Source organism: Callithrix jacchus, chromosome 7 (genome assembly GCF_049354715.1).
Source record: "Callithrix jacchus isolate 240 chromosome 7, calJac240_pri, whole genome shotgun sequence".
Lineage (NCBI taxonomy): Eukaryota > Metazoa > Chordata > Mammalia > Primates > Cebidae > Callithrix > Callithrix jacchus.
The window spans coordinates 10,550,977-10,569,032 of NC_133508.1; positions in this window are offsets into that span (position 1 = coordinate 10,550,977).

The following is an 18,056-nucleotide window of genomic DNA, read 5'->3' on the forward strand; positions in this document are numbered from 1 at the left end:
AAATCAACTGGTACCTTGAAGCGGGATGCTGTTGTAACCAAAACCCAAATGTGTGACATTGGCTTTGGAACTGAGTGATGACTGACGGGTGGAAAAATAGTAAAGAAACTTCTACAGAAGGCTGGGGAAAGAGTGATGTGTGTGTAGTGTTACGAGAATTAACAAAATGTTGTCTCCCATATTCTAGGGTGAACAAACCCTCTAATGGACTTGTTGATTAGAGCTAAAGACTTATATGTAAATAAGATGTTGACAGTTTGTTGGTTGCTTGTAGGTCTAGCATAAAGTACTATAAGAGAAAGATGACTTAGGAAGAAACTCTAGTTTTCCAGCAAATGTTAGAGAAAACATAAAGAACTCAGTACCTGCCAGCTGGGAAAATAAAACATTCTCAAAGTAAGAAAGGATCTCAAGTCATGATTAAATCAAATGTATGGCTACAGAGCCCCTTTAAAACTGTTCAGAAAGATGTAAAGCAAAGCTAGACAACAGACTTCTAAAAATATTAAAGGAATTGTTTAAAGTGTCAAGACATGCTCAACATAGAAAAAGGTCTTTCTCAAAAAAAAAAAAAAGGATATGGGTTATAGGTTTTTGTTTTTTTTTTTGTCATGGAATGAACTTCAATAAGATACATCAGGAAGATACAAAGTTTTTTAAGAAATCGTGTCAGTGTAGACCAAAAGGATTGTGACTGTTCAGAAAATTTTTTAAAGACCCTGGGTTTCTAACTTTCTATAATGAGGCTTTAGGCTAAGAAAGCTACTCAGCTGCAAACAACTCCTTTTTAGAAAAAGAAAGATGTCTTAAGAGGATAGAGCCAAGAGGTCAGAAGGCGGAGCTGAGAGCCATGGAGAACAGTGCATTGAGGTGTCACTCTCAGCAAGCAAACATCAATCCTTGTCAGAAATATGCTCCTGCTGGGGAACTGGCGAGGTGTGGCTTTCTGGGTTTCATGGTTACCGTGGTCTGGTGACTGCTTTGCACTTCTCAATCAAGTAGGCATGCCTGTTGCAGTTATCTGTTCTTTGTCTTAATGCAGCGAGAGGAACTCTGGCTGAGAAGTTGCACTTGAAGAATCTCATCAGCATCTAAACCCCATGCAAACCACACGATTGTGGATTTGGGACCTGATTCAGTGATTGGATAGATCTTGGCATCTTGGAAGGAGACGAGTGTGTTTTGTAGTTAAAAACAAATCATTGGCATTGAGGGTGGGGCATTATAAATTTTTGCAGTATGAGTCCCCATTGGATATCTTCCTGGATTTATATACTTGGACAGTCTCAGTCATATAGACTCTGGGCTTAGACATGAAACTTTATTTGGCAGATGAAATATTAACAGATATGATTCAAGTGGCTGCTGGAAATGAGCTTTCTCACTGGGGAATTCCCTTTCTTGATCCTTGGGACTCCTCCTCTATAAACAGAAGCACAGGATAGTCTCCTGAAGAAATATGGCTCAGGCACCTGCCAACATCAGCTACCAGACATGTGAATGAGGTCAACCAGAAGACTAGCTACAGAGGTGACTCCATGGATACCAGCAGAAGAGTCAGCCAGCTGAGCCCAGTTCCAGCTACTGACCCACAGAATCCCAAACTAATGAGATTTTTAAGCTACTAAACTTTCAAGGTGGTTTGTTATGCAGCAATTGGTGAAACAATATGAATTATCCAGTCTCCATCCTGCCAAGACTCCTATGCTACTAAAACAACAGTTAAACTAGAAGCATCCAGGGAGATGTTCCTGCAAAGTGAAGTTCCCAAATACCCAGCAACAAGGAAAACTTCCACGTAAGAGACAAAGAGCTTGAAGACATGCCATGATGCATTCATCATGTTTCTTTAATTTTCCACACAGAACTCTTATGATTGATTCCCAGTGTCATCAAATAGCCAACTTCTTTTTTCTATGAAAAAGAATATACTGAGAGAAACAACAAAAGACAGAAGAGAAAAAACACAGATTAAAACAAAGAAGATAGGAAGAAAAAGAGAAGTTAGCCATCGTAAAAGCAGTGTCCTACAGGTAGATACTTAGAGGGGAAGATATGTAGGAACAGAAAGACCCTTCTGGACACATCAGGACCTTCTGCCTCTTCTACCAGTTTTCTTTAACTTTCTTTTTTTTTTTTTTTTGAGACGGAGTTTCGCTCCTGTTACCCAGGCTGGAGTGCAATGGCCTGATCTCGGCTCACTGCAACCTCTGCCTCCTGGGTTCAAGCAATTCTCCTGCCTCAGCCTCCCGAGTAGCTGGGATTACAGGCACGTGCCACCATGCCCAGCTAATTTTTGTATCTTTAGTAGAGACGGGGTTTCACCATGTTGACTAGGATGGTCTCCATCTCTTGACCTCGTGATCCACCCGCCTTGGCCTCCCTAAGTGCTGGGATTACAGGCTTGAGCCACCGCGCCCAGCCCTTCTTTAACTTTCAAATGTAGCATTTCAAAGGCAAAACCTAACCTTTCTAAAACAAAATGCTCTTCTATACAGCGTATCCACGTAAAACAATTTTTTTGCTCCTGTAGTGGTCACAGGCTAGAGATCATCCTGGGAATATTTTGCAGAGAATTCCTTAAGTCATCATTGATTAATTGCTCTGACTTGTGAATAAATATGAAGAAGAATGACGTGTGCAGAAGTTCCCAAATTCTCTTCACTTTTTGATTTCCTCTCTTCCTGGCTATCATATGGGTCTCTTCTTTTTTTTTTTTTGTCCTGAGTTTTGTCCTTTAGAGGCAGGTCTAGGGCATAAGTTTTCTTAGTTCTTGATTTAAGGAACTGGGGAGAAGAGACCGTCATAACTGGCTGTGTAATGATTTTCTGAGACCTGTTTCTCCCCTGTGTACATCTGGACTTGGAGTAGAGATGGTAATAAAAAGCCCATTTCAGACTGGATCTAAGCTGTGTTCTTTAAAATGTTTTTTAGTAGCAATAAAGCAAATATTTTCCTCTTCATGTCTCCTTCTTAAATTTTTCAGAGTCAGCAATGGGTATGTGATTGCCAATCATAGATACACTCAGCAGGAAACACATTGGAAATAATGCGTCCTTGTACCAATAAATAGGGATTAGAAATTTGAAGTACATGGATTATTGTTCATGAGTTAATAATAGCTATCAATTATCGGCCAACTGCTGTCTTATAAATCTTCGAGTCATCCTATTTTGACCAAATATGCAAAATGGGACTCACTACTATTCTTATTTTATAGATGAAGAAACCTCTTAGCGACATTAACTTATCCAAAATCCAGAGAGTTGCAGAAATAGAATTCAAACCCAGTCCATCTCAACTCCATGCCTGAGCTGGTATTTCCTGAGTATTTCCTACCATGTCGTGCTACCTCCTTATCTCGATTTTCTTTCTCCCTTCCCCTCCCCTTTCCTCTCCTCTTTCCTTCCTCTCTTCCTTTCCTTCCTTCTCTTCTTTCTTCCCCCCATCTTCTCTCCTCTCTTTTTCCTCCCTCCCTTCTTTCCTTCTCTCTCTTTCTTATGAAGGAAATCTCAGAAGCAAAATTTCAGATATGGTTTATTCAGAACAACAGAAGGGCTGTGTTTCTCTTCTCCACAGTAGTAAATGCATGATTAAGATAATAAAATTACTCATCTTTGTCACCATCGTCCAGATTAAAGAGCTGTCTGAACACTGAAACAGCACTTTTGTGATTACGCTGATTAGTATTTATGATCCTTAATGAGACATAATACAGTCATTTGTGCAAACTATGAGCATATCCTTAGCCCAAGTTGTCACATAGCCAAGTGGAAATTACTCGGGGTGCAGACTGCATCATGGCAGTGCTGTGTCCTGCAGGAGCAGGGTTTCAATAGCTGCCAGGTAGCTAATGCACTCATTCAAAACTGTGGTTTGCTTCTACCTGAGATCTCTGAATCTGTCTGAATATACTTTTCAAAAATTTTTTATGCTTTTATTTTGAGAGAACATAGATTTACATGCATATGTAAAAAATAATACAAAGATACCATGTGCCCTTTACTGAGATTCTCTCAATGATGGCAGTGAGCAAGGCCATAATATCATAATAGTATGTCTACATTCATACAATCCACCGATCTTGTTCAGATTTCTCCAATTTTACCTATACTTGTACTCATTCCTCTGTGTCTGTGTGTGTGTGTGTGTGTGTGATTTATCACAGGTGTAAGGTTGTGTACCTGCCACCACGGTCAACATACAGAACATCTCTTCACCACAGGGACCCTGTGAGTTGCTATTTTCTCCTCACCTCCCCGAACCTCCTCCTGTCTTTAACCCTGTTTGTTGCTAACATGCTTTCTGTTTCCATAATCATGTAATTGAAGAATGTTGTATAAGTGGAATCAGACAGTATGTAACCTTTTGGAATTAGCCTTTTTCTTTTCACTCAGCGTAATTATCTGAAGATTTATCTCAATTGTTGCTTGCATTGAGATTTCACATCTTTTTATTGCTGCAAAGTATTTTATAATACAAATGTAGCATATTTCATTTACTTGCTGAAGGATGTTTGAGTTGTTTCTAGTTTTTGCTGTTAAGAATAAAGATCACGTCAACATTTTTGTGTAGGTTTTCTTGTGAATATGTATTTAATTTTTTTGGGATAAATGCCGACAATGCAATTACCAAGTTATATGTTAATTATGCACTTATTTTTATAAAATACCGCTAAACTCTTTTCCAGAGCTGCTGTACCATTTTATGTTCCTACCACAATGTATGTGTGACCCGTTTCTTTCCACTCTTGCCAGCATTTCGTGCTGTCACTACCTTTGAAGCCATTCTGACAGGTGTGCTGCGTAGTGACATCGCATTTTGATTTTAGCATGCATTTTTCTGATGGCTTATGAAGTTAAACACCTTTTCTTGTGATGACACGTCATCCACATGTCTTCCGTGGAATATCTGTTCATATACTTTTGCTAATTTCCTAATTTGATTGTTTCTTACTTTTGAGTTTTGAGAGTTCTTGGTACTTTCTAGATACTCGTCCTCGACCTTTTTTACATAGTTTGAAAATATTTTCTCCCAGTCTGTAGTTTGTCTTTTCATCCTCTTAACAGGGTCTTTTGCAGAACAAAACTTTGAATTGTGATGACATCTAAGTTGTAAAATGCACCCTTTTATGGATTATAATTTTAATGTTGAACTAAGAACTCTGCCTCATCCTAGATTCCAAAGATTTTTTTTCTAATTTCCTCTACACATTTTATACTTTGCATTTACCTCTGTGATCCATGGAGTTAATTCATGTATCAGATGTGAGACTTAGGTTGGCACTTTTATTTTGCCCATGAATGTTCAGCTGTTCCAGCACCATTTGCTGGAAAGCCTAGGCCTTGGTGTCTTTGTACAAAATATACTAATAAATGTGGTATAACTATGTAGATCTAGCTGTGAGTTCTCTCTCCGATTCCATTGATTTACATGTCTGTCCCTTCACTAATACCATACTACCTGGATTATTGTCACTCTACAATAATGAGGGGGGTGCCCTCCACCCCACATGGAGGATTCCACTCCACAGGAATCCTTCATGTGGGGTGGAGGGCACCCCCCTCATTATTTTCTTCAAGGTTGTTTTAGCTATTCTAGCGCTTGTGTCTATACATTTGAGAAGGTGTTTGTCCATGTCTACAAAAATCTTGCTGAGATTGTGATAAAATTTGCATTAAACTTATTTACAGGTTTGGGGAAATTGGCCCCATTACTATGTTGAGCCTTCCCACAGGGGAACGCAACACGTCTCTTCTTATGTCTTCCTCCGTTTCTTTCTCTTCTATTTTGTAATTTTCAGCATGCAGATCTTGGACATGTTCCATTTATACCAAAGGATTTCATTGTCTGTGGAGCAGTTTTAAACAGCATTATGTTTTCAGTTTTAATTGTTATACGCTTATTGTTAGTATGTAGACATCAAATTGATTCTCATGTGCTGGTCTTGTATTCTGTGACCTAGTTAAACTACTGGGTTGATTCTGAGAGGGTTTTTTCTAAATTTTTTCTTTTTTGAAGATTCCTTGGCATGGTCTGCATAAACTGTTATGCCACCTGCAAATAGAAACACTTATGTGGCTGTCCTTGCCTTGTGCCTGCTATTAGGGGGAGGCGTCCAGTCTTCCAGTAACCATGGTGTTAGCTGTAGATATTTTTAAATCACTCTTTATGGAATTTCAGTAGTTCCCCTCTATTCCTAACTTCCTGGGAGTTATTTGTTGTCATGGATGGATGTTGGATTTTGCCATTTGTGTGTGTGTGTATTAGCTGATATGACCACATGGCCTTTCTTCTTTTTGACCCTTTGACATGGTGAATGACACTGATGGATTTGAAATGTGGAATGAGACTTGCATTCCTGGAATACACCCTACTTGGTCATGGTATGTAATTCTTTAGGAACGTTTCCGGATTTGATTTGGTAGTATTCTGTGGAGGAGTTTTGTGTCTCAGCTCATGAGTAATATTGGTCTGTAATATTGATAAGCCTCCCACCTTGTGGTACTTTGTAACAAGCAGCCAGAGCAGACTCAGATGGAGCCTGTCTTCTGCCCAAAACTATTCAAATGGGCTGGGAATTAGAAGCCCCTGCACCGTGATGTTCTTGAAGAATGTGGACCCTTCCCCATGGCACTCTCATGCCATTCCCTTCCTGTATTGTATGAGTGCACCACCCAGGCAACTGTGACGATAGAGGCTGTGCTGTGCATCTTTGATCTCACATCACAGTTCTTCCCTGTGCCTGCCGTGCCCTCTGGTCATGGTGAGTGCTTTTCACCTGCCATGCACATGGTTAGCATTTGTGAACACTGGGTTCTAATGTTGTGGATGAGGAAGGTTTGGCTTGTCAATAAAGAGTAGAGCAAATTATGCAGCTACAAATAAATCATGCAACAACTCAAGAATCAGTGCTAGAAACGAGGAGAGAGAGATATAGATATATATGCATATATAGTGCATATGTATTGTGCATATATGCACAAATATATATAATATACAATATATGTATATATACACAAGCTTACATAGATACATACATAGATATGTATATGCACAAATGTACATATGTATACATGCATATATGCACAAATATATATGTTTTATATTATATATTGCTGGAAAGAGTTTTTCCTTATTAGGAATGACCTCCAACTCACCTCTGAATTACTCCGAGTAATTCCGAGGAGGGGCTTAAAAGGGAAAAGGGGAAAGACATTTCCATTCTGCTGTAAAATGTAGAGGAACTTCTGTTCCTGTGTTAGTTTGCTGAGGAAAATGGCCTCCAGCTCCACCTATGTCCCTGCAAAGGACATGATCTGATTCCTTTTTATGGCTGCATAGTATTCCATGGCACACATGTACCACATTTTCTTTATCCAGTGGTCTATCATTTATGGGCACTTATAAGTAGGAGCTGAACAATGAGAACACATAGATACAGGGAGGGGAGCCACACACACTGGGCCTGTGGGGAAGCAGGGGGAGAGGGAGAGCGTCAGGATAAGTAGCTAATGCAAGCTGGGCTTAACACCTAGGCGATGCATTGATAGGTGTAGCAAACCACCACGGCACATGTTTACCTGTGTACAAACCTGCCCCTCCTGCGCATGTACCCAGAACTTAAAATAGAAATTCAAATTAAAAAAAAGTAGAGGAAACTGTGTGGAAGTTTTTATTGTCATGTGCTCTCTCCTTCAATAAAGGTAAGGATTACATTGGTTTTTTGATATTTCCCTCTGATCAAACATGGCCTTATGTCCCTGTCAGTGCTTACAAGAGATTACTTTCGACACTTACATTTACTCAGCTTCCTGTTAGCGGTTCCTATCTGGTGAGTTTGTTTAGAACTAAGTGAAATAGGCTAATTCCCTAAAAAATAAATACCCCATTATAAACTTTAACCCCTTTGACAATTGTTATCTCTTATATTATCTTTTTTTTTTTTTTTTTTGAGACAGCGTTTCACTCTGTCACCAGGCTGGGGTGCAATGGAGAGATCTCAGCTTACTGAAACCTCTGCCTCTCAAGTTCAAGTGATTCTCCTGCCTCAGCCTCCTGAGTACCTGGGATTACAGCTGTGCACCACCATGCCCCACTAAGTTTCACCATCATGAGGTTTCACCACGTTGGCCAGGCTGGTCTCAAACTCCTGACCTCAGGCGATCTGCCCACCTGGGCCTCCCAAGTGCTGGGATTACAGGCTAGAGCCACTGTGCTCAGCCTCTTATATTATCTTGTTTAACTTGATAAGCAAGATTATTTTGGTACTTAAGCTGAAAATATCTGCAATGAAGATGAGGCCATGGAGGTTTGAAATACCAGTGCTGGTTCCATCTAGATCTGATCATACAGATATACAGAATTTATGCTGAGTTATCTGGATATTTGCCAACTCAGTTTTCTGTGTCCCCTTTCTGGTGAGCTTCATGTATTAATATTTGGGATCTCTGCTGAGTTTGTCAGCCTGCTGGGCTGACTCTGCTTAGTACAATCCCTTTATACCTTGAAAAGATTAATCTTCGCATAGAGAATATCTGTTACAGTGCTTAAGTGTAAAAGCAAGAGAAATATATTTTAGGTTTGTTCAAAAATGTTTGAGAAAGTCTTAGAATATGTATTTCATGGGGGCGAATAATGAAGCCATTTGCACTGTGAGACTTCATTCCTTTTCCCATTGTTCACATTTCTCAACATAAATCTTCAATCAGGACACACTGATTACCTGTGCATATTAATTTCCAACTACCGCAAGTTATTACAGTATCTCGCAATTCTGAGGCTATCTGTAGATCTTTTCTAAACTCTTGGATGAAAATCTCCTGAGATGAATTATGTTTTCCCCTTGACAACACAGTCTGATCAGGGGCCATTCACTCTCCAATCACATATGTCTGTATGCGTGTCCGTTCACTTCTCAGGGTTACAAAGAAAGAGGGAGATTGCATGGTAGAACTAAATAGTGTGTCATATTTTGAAATCTTTCTGGGACATGTTTTTAAAGAAGTGTGCATCTTTATTGTGTATTGTATGGAAATGCATTATACTATATATCTAAATAGCCCATTGACTTCAGAATTATAATTCTTAAAATGCCATCAGAAGTAATCTGGAATGTTTTATTCAACAGGATAGTTGGTCCAGGAGGTAGTTAATTAAGCATCATTTATTTCTTATTGCCTCAGTGTAGGTGTTTCATCGATGACTAATTTTGAAATTCTCTTGAGGCTGTATTTCCCTCATCCTCAAATACTTCTGTTTTAATAACAGACATTTTCCATGTTTTAACTAAATATTATAGCAAACTAAGCAAATATTCTGTGATTCCTTCCTGAAGTTATTTTATTCGAACTTTTATTTGATAATTTGAGTCTTTCCTGTGGGAGTGAAACGGTTTCTTCTCTCTCCCTCTCTTTTTCTGTCCAGGCTACTGGAACCAGGGAAGCAGAGTGGGGAATAGTTAGAATTTATGTCAGGCTTGTGATTTCATTAAAATAAAAGCTTCCATAGAGCTCATCTTCAAAAATCTTGCCGTGGACATTTGTCTCCACGTGATTCATTGTGCTATGACCTGGTGACTTGGCGAGAGCTTTGCTCTTCTTGACCACGTTGAATTGGGATCATCCGGGTAAGGTGGACCTGTTCTAGTGCCAGCGTCTGACTCTCAGTGAAGACTGGGGATGTGATAGAAAGAACCAGTAGCAGACAGCTGCATTTCCAGAGCAGAAGTGATTTCTCTATCATCACGTGGTTTATTTATGTGTTGTTTTACTGATTATTTCTTAAGTGTGAGGCCCTACTTACTAGACTGTGAGGGACACATAAGAACAGGAGTTAGAATCAATCCGTCAAATAGTCCCATACTTTCCTTGGGGAAAGTTGAGCAATTATCAAGCAAATGTTTCCCATCTGAAAACAGATGGATTTCTCCATTGTGGCTTGTTCCCTGTCCACAGATCCAGGGGGACTGCTATGGACTGAATATTTGTGTCCCCCCAAAATTTATATGTTGAAACCCAGCCCCCAGTGTGATGGTGTTAGGAGGTGGAGATTTTGAAGGTGATTAGGTCACAATGATGCAGCTTCTATGAATGGGATTAGTGCCCTTATTAGAGAGACCCCAGAAAGCTCCCTCACCCCTTCTGCCATGTGAGGACGCAGTGAGCAGATGAGAGTGGAGAAGCATCCACACTGCACAAGAGCATCATGGTGCAGGGGTCTCATTCCCAGCCCATTGGGAGAGTTGCAGGAAGAGAACAGTCACCTTAGTCTGCTCCGGCTGCTATAACAAAATACCATAAGCTGGAGGCTTATCAACTGCAGAAATTTATTTGTCACTTTTCTGGAGGCTAGAAGTTCAAGATCAAGGCCTTGGCAGATTTGGTGTCTGGTGAGGACTTGCCTCTTGGTTCACAGACAGCGTCCAGTTTATGCTTACTCTATGCCAGGACTGGACCCGAGCTCTCTGGGCATTTGTGCATCCATCCTCCAGGACTGCCCTATGTCACTGGTGCCCTTATTACCACAACTTGAAGATGAACTGGATCACAGCGTGATTAAGTGACTGACCAAGGTCGCAGAGCTACTAGTGGGTGAGAAGGATTGAGCCCAGCCTGCCTGGCTTCAGCGCCCATGAGTTTCACCACTGCACTGTGTTCCCTGACCTATCTTTTCCGACATGGAAATTGATCATCTTAATCAGGTCAACGGACTTCACAATGGATAGACCTATGTCTTTGATCTCTACCAAAAAAAGAAAACTAAATCATAACTCAGAGTTACAGGAAAAAATGCTCTCTGCATTGCGGAGCATATTTACAAGGCAAGGAAAGAGGCATTATCAATGAAAACCTTTCTTTCTGATTTGTGACTGGAAAAGGTTTTCAAAGAAGTTCTCAACCTTTCAAAATACTTTCAATGCCTTTCAGCAGGGACTAAGAGTATGGAAAATGAGAGTGATGAAATTATGTTGATTGCATTAATGCCATCTCCAGTAGCAGAGAAGAGCTATCGCTGGAAGTGGTGGGAAGGCGTGAGTGGACCAGAATTCATTATTTGAAAGGCTTCTATTCCCAGTATTCTTTTTCTTAAAAAAAAAAAAAAAGCCATCTGTTCTCTTTCTTTGTGATGGAATCAATAGTAAAATATATTGAAATCGTGACCTATATCATTTCATTGTTTTTCTGATAAAAGATTTGAGTAAAGTTGCAGCTACTAAGAGGTTAGAATTCCCACCCTGGGTCTGAGTTCAGAGGAACCTGACTCAGAGGTCACTGATTTGCTGCTAAGTGTGTGTGTAGGCGATTTCAGGTAACTAAATTAACTTCTTTTTGGTGGGGGGAAGGAATTTTTGTTCTGTTGCCCAGGCTGGAGAGCAGTGGCAATATCTCGGCTCACTGAAACCTCCACCTCCCAGGTTTAGGCAATTCTCCTGCCTTAGCCTCCTGAATAGCTGGGATTACAGGCACCTGCCACCATGCCTGGCTAATTTTTGTATTTTTAGTAGAGATGAGGTTTCACCATCTTGGCCAGGCTGGTTTGAACCCTTTACATCACGTAAAGGTTCACTGCCTTGGCTTCCCAAATTGTTAGGATTACAGGAGAGAACCAGCACTCCTGGCCTGAATCAACTTCTGAAGTCATGAAATGTTTGACCCTATGGAATTTTGCTGACTTGATTTTCAGTCGAGGGATTGGCTTCAGGTTGAATGTTGTTTTCCAGTTGGTGTCACAGAGGCTGAGAAGGGGACACAGGAACTTCCACTGTCAGGAAGTCCTTTCTTTCACCAGGACTATTTCCGGTGCTACCACTCTTCATACTTTTAAGCACTACTATAGGTACATTGCATGCAGACTTTTGAATTTTTTTATGACTTACAGCTCCAAGGCATCCCTAGAGCTTCAGTAATTTTTACCGGGATACCAAGTCAGACATTTGATTTATGTTATTTTGTTTAAATCATTTGTTTCCTCATGTTAAGGGGCATTTCAAGTGTTTCAGACTTCCAAATCTGTGACATTCCTGTCTGTCACACACAGGCAGGTTCTTTCACACATGAGGAAGGGCGGGAGGAACACAAGCACACCAGAATCACGGGGGAAGACCTTGGTGGCACATTGGAAGTTGGCAGTGTGCCAGCTGGTGTACTCATCACACCTTACACTGTCCAGGCTTACTTTGCACACCTGACTTTAAAAAGCATATTGTACATACTCACACTCTGGGTTCAAATGCCAGTGATGCTACTGTTGCCAATTCCTTACCTTCTCTGTGCTTTCATTTCTTCATCTGTAAAGTGGGGTAATAGGCTGGGTGCAGTGGCTCATGACTGTAATCATAGCACTTTGGGAGGCTAAGGAGGGCAGATCACTCGAGCTCGTGAGTTCAAGAACAGCCTGGCCAACATGATGAACCTGTCTCTACTAAAAATACAAAAAAAAAAAAAAAAATAGCCAAGCATGGTGGTACACGCCTGTAACCCCAGCTGAGGCACAAGAATCCTTTGAGCCTGGGAGGCAGAGTTTCTCTTCAGATTGTATAAATCTTTCGCCTTTTAAAAAGTATATTGTACATACCCTACCTACCTCATGGGGCTATTGTGTAAGTCAAATGAAATTGTATATGTGAAGCTGCTGTGTAACTGAAAGCCAAAACGATGGGTGTGTGCACGCATTCATCTATAATACACAGGTACATGAGTGATTGTTTTAATGATCCCGGAAGGATGCAGAGGAACCTGCAGGAAATGCATAAATACAGTGATTACTCAAGAGGCGGGCGACAGGAGCAGGAGTGGGTGCCGGGAGCGAGGGTGAGGGATGAGGCTAAAGGAGCATCTTCCTGAGCCTTGCACTTGCCTGGAGACCTCCTGGCCTGGGTGTGGCTGGCCTCGCTCAGGCCCGTCCTAATTCCTCGTCTTGCAAACCCGGGCTTTGTCCTTGTGTCTCTCACTTGTAACTCAGGGAGGGGAAACTTTTTCCCTGCTTGTTGTGACGCAAGAGAGCTGACACCACAACCCACGACCCAAGACCCTTCCCCGACTTGAAGCAAGTAACTGGACAAGGAGCTAGGCAAAGGAAGGATCCTAAGATGAAAATCCTGGAAGGGACAGAAGACATTCTCCTTGGATTTTGCGTTGTCTACATGTGGCTCCTAGAGCTTCCTCAGCCATTTTGACACCGGCTTGAGGGTGGAAGCAAGGCATGAAGGAAGAGACGGGAAGCGAGAGACCGGCTGGCTGCGTTTAGAGGCACCTTGACTCTGGGCAAAAAGCCCTCATTGTCTGAGCTGATTTGAGCTGGGATGATCATTAACTTGCAGCAAAAAGAATAATTCCTGCTCAGTAGTAGTCATCATGCTTTTGGTTGGACGGTTCAGACAGTCCGTGAACTAGAACTGTAAGTTAGTTAACTGTTCATTCTGAAGAAGTACAGCTATGGCAAGGCAGAAATTTCTCCTGTGGCTCCTAAAGAGAGCTCCGTGAGTGATGTCCCAGAAATGCCATGATGATGCTCCAGGCCCAAGGTGCCACGGGGCACAGAGGGCCCTTCTGACACCAAGCGTCCTATACACCACCTCATCTACTACACCAAAGCCAGAACCAGCAGCCACAGCTGCCAGGGCTCCTCACCACACACTCCAGGCTGGACAGCCGGTACAGGGCCCCGTATCCTTTAATACTTCTTACGGAAGCACCAGGGGTTCAGTCTAGGTCCCGCAGCTCACTGCACAGAAAGCCAGTCACTGAGATGAGTGCTGCCAGGCAAGAAGGCCTTATTGGGTGCTGCCGCGGAGGAGATGAGAGATCAGTCTCAAATCCATCTCCCAGATGGACTAATGGGGGAAACAGGGTCAGGGAGGGGAAAGGAAGAGGAGTCAATCAACAGGAGCAGGAGGGTGGGTAGCAGTCATGGCAGGGGAGGACTCTGGCCTCTCATTGTCCAGATGTGGTGACCTGGTGAGTTTGAGCTCCTTGATGCTATCTGGGAGGCCTGATGGCTGGTGTCCTGAGAGAGAAACTCGGGTGAGACAAATCTACATTTCTCAAGTTTTGAGACTGGGAGGGTCCATTTTTATGTTCATTGAAAAGAAACCATAAACCTCAGTTGGATGGGACAATTGGGCAGTTTTTATGTTCGTTCAAGCAACAGAAATTGTCCATGGCCATTCCTGGGCGCCAAGGGCCTGAACAGGCCATGTGTGTGAAGGAGAGGCTTGGGTCTTAGGAAATAAGAACAGAAGGCGACTCTCATCCGCACTGACACAAGTGCAGAAAACACCTCAACCCAGACTGGATTCTCCGCAGAGAGTTCTCCGGCTTTTCCCAGCTGTGCAGAAAGGAGCCTATGGTGCACAGCGTGGGAAGTGGGCATTCTGTGAAGCATCACATGAGACTGAACAAGGTTATTTATCTGCGGACCTAACAGGAGAGATGGCCGGCAAACAACCACGGTCTGCAGCTTTGGTGGTGGAGGGGGCGGGGGGCGGCATTTTCTCCTCGGTTCTTTTTGATATTATTTGGATTGTCGTAATGAATGCACATCACTTTTGTAAAACAGCCTCCTTTCAAAAACTGATCAACTCATAAAGACAACATTTTTTGGTTTCGGGGTTTTTATTTAGAACTGTACTTTCTGATAATAAATTTGGGAAAATAATCAGTAGGAGGCCGTCCAGGATGTGCATAGCTGGAAATAATGAAACCATATAATTTGGGGAATGGGAACGCTTGTCTTTGTGTTCTGTGTCTCAGGGGGAAATGCACGGATCCAATTAAGTACAAAGCAGCATCACAGGAGAACAAGCCGGGATTTAGTAATGATCAGGACGCCACGCAAAATTCATCTTCTTGACCTTAAATATCTAGATGACTGGGAAGAAATCCAATTTATTTGCTAAATCAAGAGATTGATTGTCTTACAGCCACAACTCCTCTATGTATCCTAAGCCTCACATTTATGATAATTTATTTGGAAAAATTAGCACATAAATATAATGTCAAGTTTTTTGTGGAGAGCCCACTCATCTTGAAATATTCTCACTTGTGTCATGAACACAGGTGTGTTGTAAATTTAGATGACATCTTAAAAATTTTTTAATTATGATGAGGCATAACAAGCCTTCACACAAGGGGCTGTTCCTCTGTTCTGCTTGACCCACAGACATGGGTAAAACTGCGAGCTCTGAGTTCAGCTGCTTTCTGTTTCACTGTGTCTACATTCACCTGTATTTTGTTGGAAAACAATGACTTTGGAGACAGGCAGATCTGGTTTAAAACCAAATTCTTTACTTTCCGCTCCTGTAACACTGCCCAACACATCTCATCTCTCTGACCCTCCCTGTAAAATGTTGATAATGGCACCGTCTTAAGATTGATGACAATGCACGTGTATTGTCTGCCACAAGGTATGTGATCAATACATAGTAGCTATTATTCCTTGCAAAAAAATATCTACCCGATGATGGGATATTGGATTAAAAAGCAACGAACAAGAATGGAGTAAATAGCTCAATTTTAGTCAATGAAGAAAATGTCATTTAGGGCACAGACACCCATCTTCTCTGAAGCGGGAGGTGATATCTCAGCAATCTTCCTAACAGAAGGGGAGCATGTGCAGACAGTGAGATGCTGTTCAGGAAGGCATAGTCCCTTGTGAGAGCAAATCGCCTTTCCACAGGGGGATCCATCATCTAACAACAGTTTATAATAATTCTCTATTGATAAGACCTGTGGGTTTTACAGTTTCAGAACAAATGAAACTACGACTTATGTCTTGCAATTTGTATAGTTGATTTCATGTTCGACTGTGTTTTGTTCAATTCTTTTATTCTTGTTTTCTCTCTGGAAAAGAGGATTCTGCCCTCCATCACATGTTGAAGCAGACTAGGCAGGAAGCTGGGGGCACAGAGCTCGTTGCTAGGGTTCTGTGATGCCCAGCAGTGTCTTGGAAGCACCTCTGCCTTTCCAACCTCTTTTTGACACTGACTCTTATTTTTCTTCCACTTATCCATCACCAGACAGGATTCCCTTCGCCATGGTAAAACATGGACTTCATCTGTTGCTTGTTCTATGAAGACATAGAGCAGACCCGGGCAGTTGCTTCCTTCATGTTATCGTCCAGAGGCTGAAGGACAAGAGCAATATCCCCAGCATTGTAAAGTCCGCTGCTGACTCTTCCCTGCTGACCCAGGGCCATTTGCACAATCTGACTCATTTATGAAGCCACCTCCTCTAAGAACTCTCCCCATCATCCTGATCCCACCCCTCTTTTCCATCTGTCTCTTGTGCACAGCATTCCCACGTAGTCCATCCTGGCTCCTCCATAGCACTTACGTCATGCTGCCATCTGTTTACACCACCACTGGATCCCGAGCTCCTGGGGGGTAAAGAAAACATGTGACTCATCTGTCTTTGCATTTCCAGGATCTAGAAGGTCACCTGGCACATGGAAGCAGCATGGGCACCATCCAGAGCAGCCAGGTCATCATGTAGTGACTAAATGAATGCAGGGCTTTAATCCCGTTCACACCTCACTGCATTGCCTTCCTGTGGCCAAGATAACTCAGCCACGGGGACCCAACAGTTGTTGAAAGGACTCAGCTGGCTTCTGCACATGCAGGGAATATAGAGAAGGTCACTGTCAAACCCGAGATGCTTTTGAGGCAGAAACCGTACCCGGGGACAGCAGGTGTATCCAGGTACACTGGGGTGTGTGATCACCCTAATCACAGGGCATGGGAAGGACAGTGGAGGCAGACACCACTGAACTGGTGCCAGTCAAAGCAGTCACGTCCAATACGACAGGGGCTGCGGAGGAGCTGGGAGAGCTCAGCTGAGGTTTGCTGGTTGAAAATTCCAGAGTCCACCTCTGGGTAACTTGAGCAAAAGGGGATCAGCGGGGAGGAATTGGGGATGGAAAACATGGTGGGAGGTCAGGTGTGATGCTGCAGCAGCTGGGATGGGCTCCTCCAGGAGTCAATGAACTTGAAGTCAATGGACCTCAGGATGCAGGACAATGAGCAATGAAGTGGACTTCAAAGGAACCACGACTAATTGTCCTTCTCTGTTTCTCTGCCCCAAGAATTCTAGTGACAGGGAGAAGGCAGCCACCCGGCCTTGCTTGAGTCCATGAGCCTGCCTTCCCTCTTGGGCTAAGTGAGGGCTCATGCTTGTTGAATATTCAATTAGACTTCACATCAGAGAAAGCAGTAATTTCCAAGTGGAAACCAGGGTGTTTTCCACTCTCATTTTTACCTCTTCAGCCTTCCTCTTCTCCATCTGGAAATGCAGTAGCTCCAATTGTGAGCAATAGCAGCGATGAGTTGCTCGCTTAGTCTGTCTTTGCTTATTTGCTACTCATTAATCTCTCCTACTCTCGTTGTGATACCAATAATAACTACTTAAATATAAATAATAATGGCATTAAACGCCAATCATATAAAGCTTTTGGATATGTTCTTCTTTAACAAAGGGACAAGGGCTTTCCTCATAAAAGCTTTCTGTTACCAAATTGAGGACATAATTGAAGAGTTCAAATCAACCATATTTATTTATTTTTGTTTCATGGATGATTGTGGGGAGTTTTTGCATGGTATCTGCTGATTATATTTCAGAATAAATATGTTGATTAAGTTAAAATGCATGAATGGGAAGTGAAAATTATATAAATTCCCTTTGTTTTTCTTGTGCCTTTTTTTTTTGTTAAAGAAGACTTGAGAAATGCATGAGTTGACACTAGAGTCTCATCGCACTTTATCATGTAAATGCATATTTACAACATTTTAAAAAGATGGATTATGCAAACTGTTTTGGGACATACAAAAAAATGTAGGATATTTACCAGCCAGAAATTTAACATGTTTAGAAAATGTTAAAATGAGAAACCCTAAGTGCTCCTCCTACTTGGAATGGTTGACTGCACAGTGTGTGCTTTATTTAGACAGAATATGTAGGGGAAATTCTTAAGCAATGAGAATTGCAACCAGCTTCCAATGTTAAATGTAATCATTTTAAGTTTCCTGCTTGCTTTTCTTTAAAATAGTCACCCCTATTCTT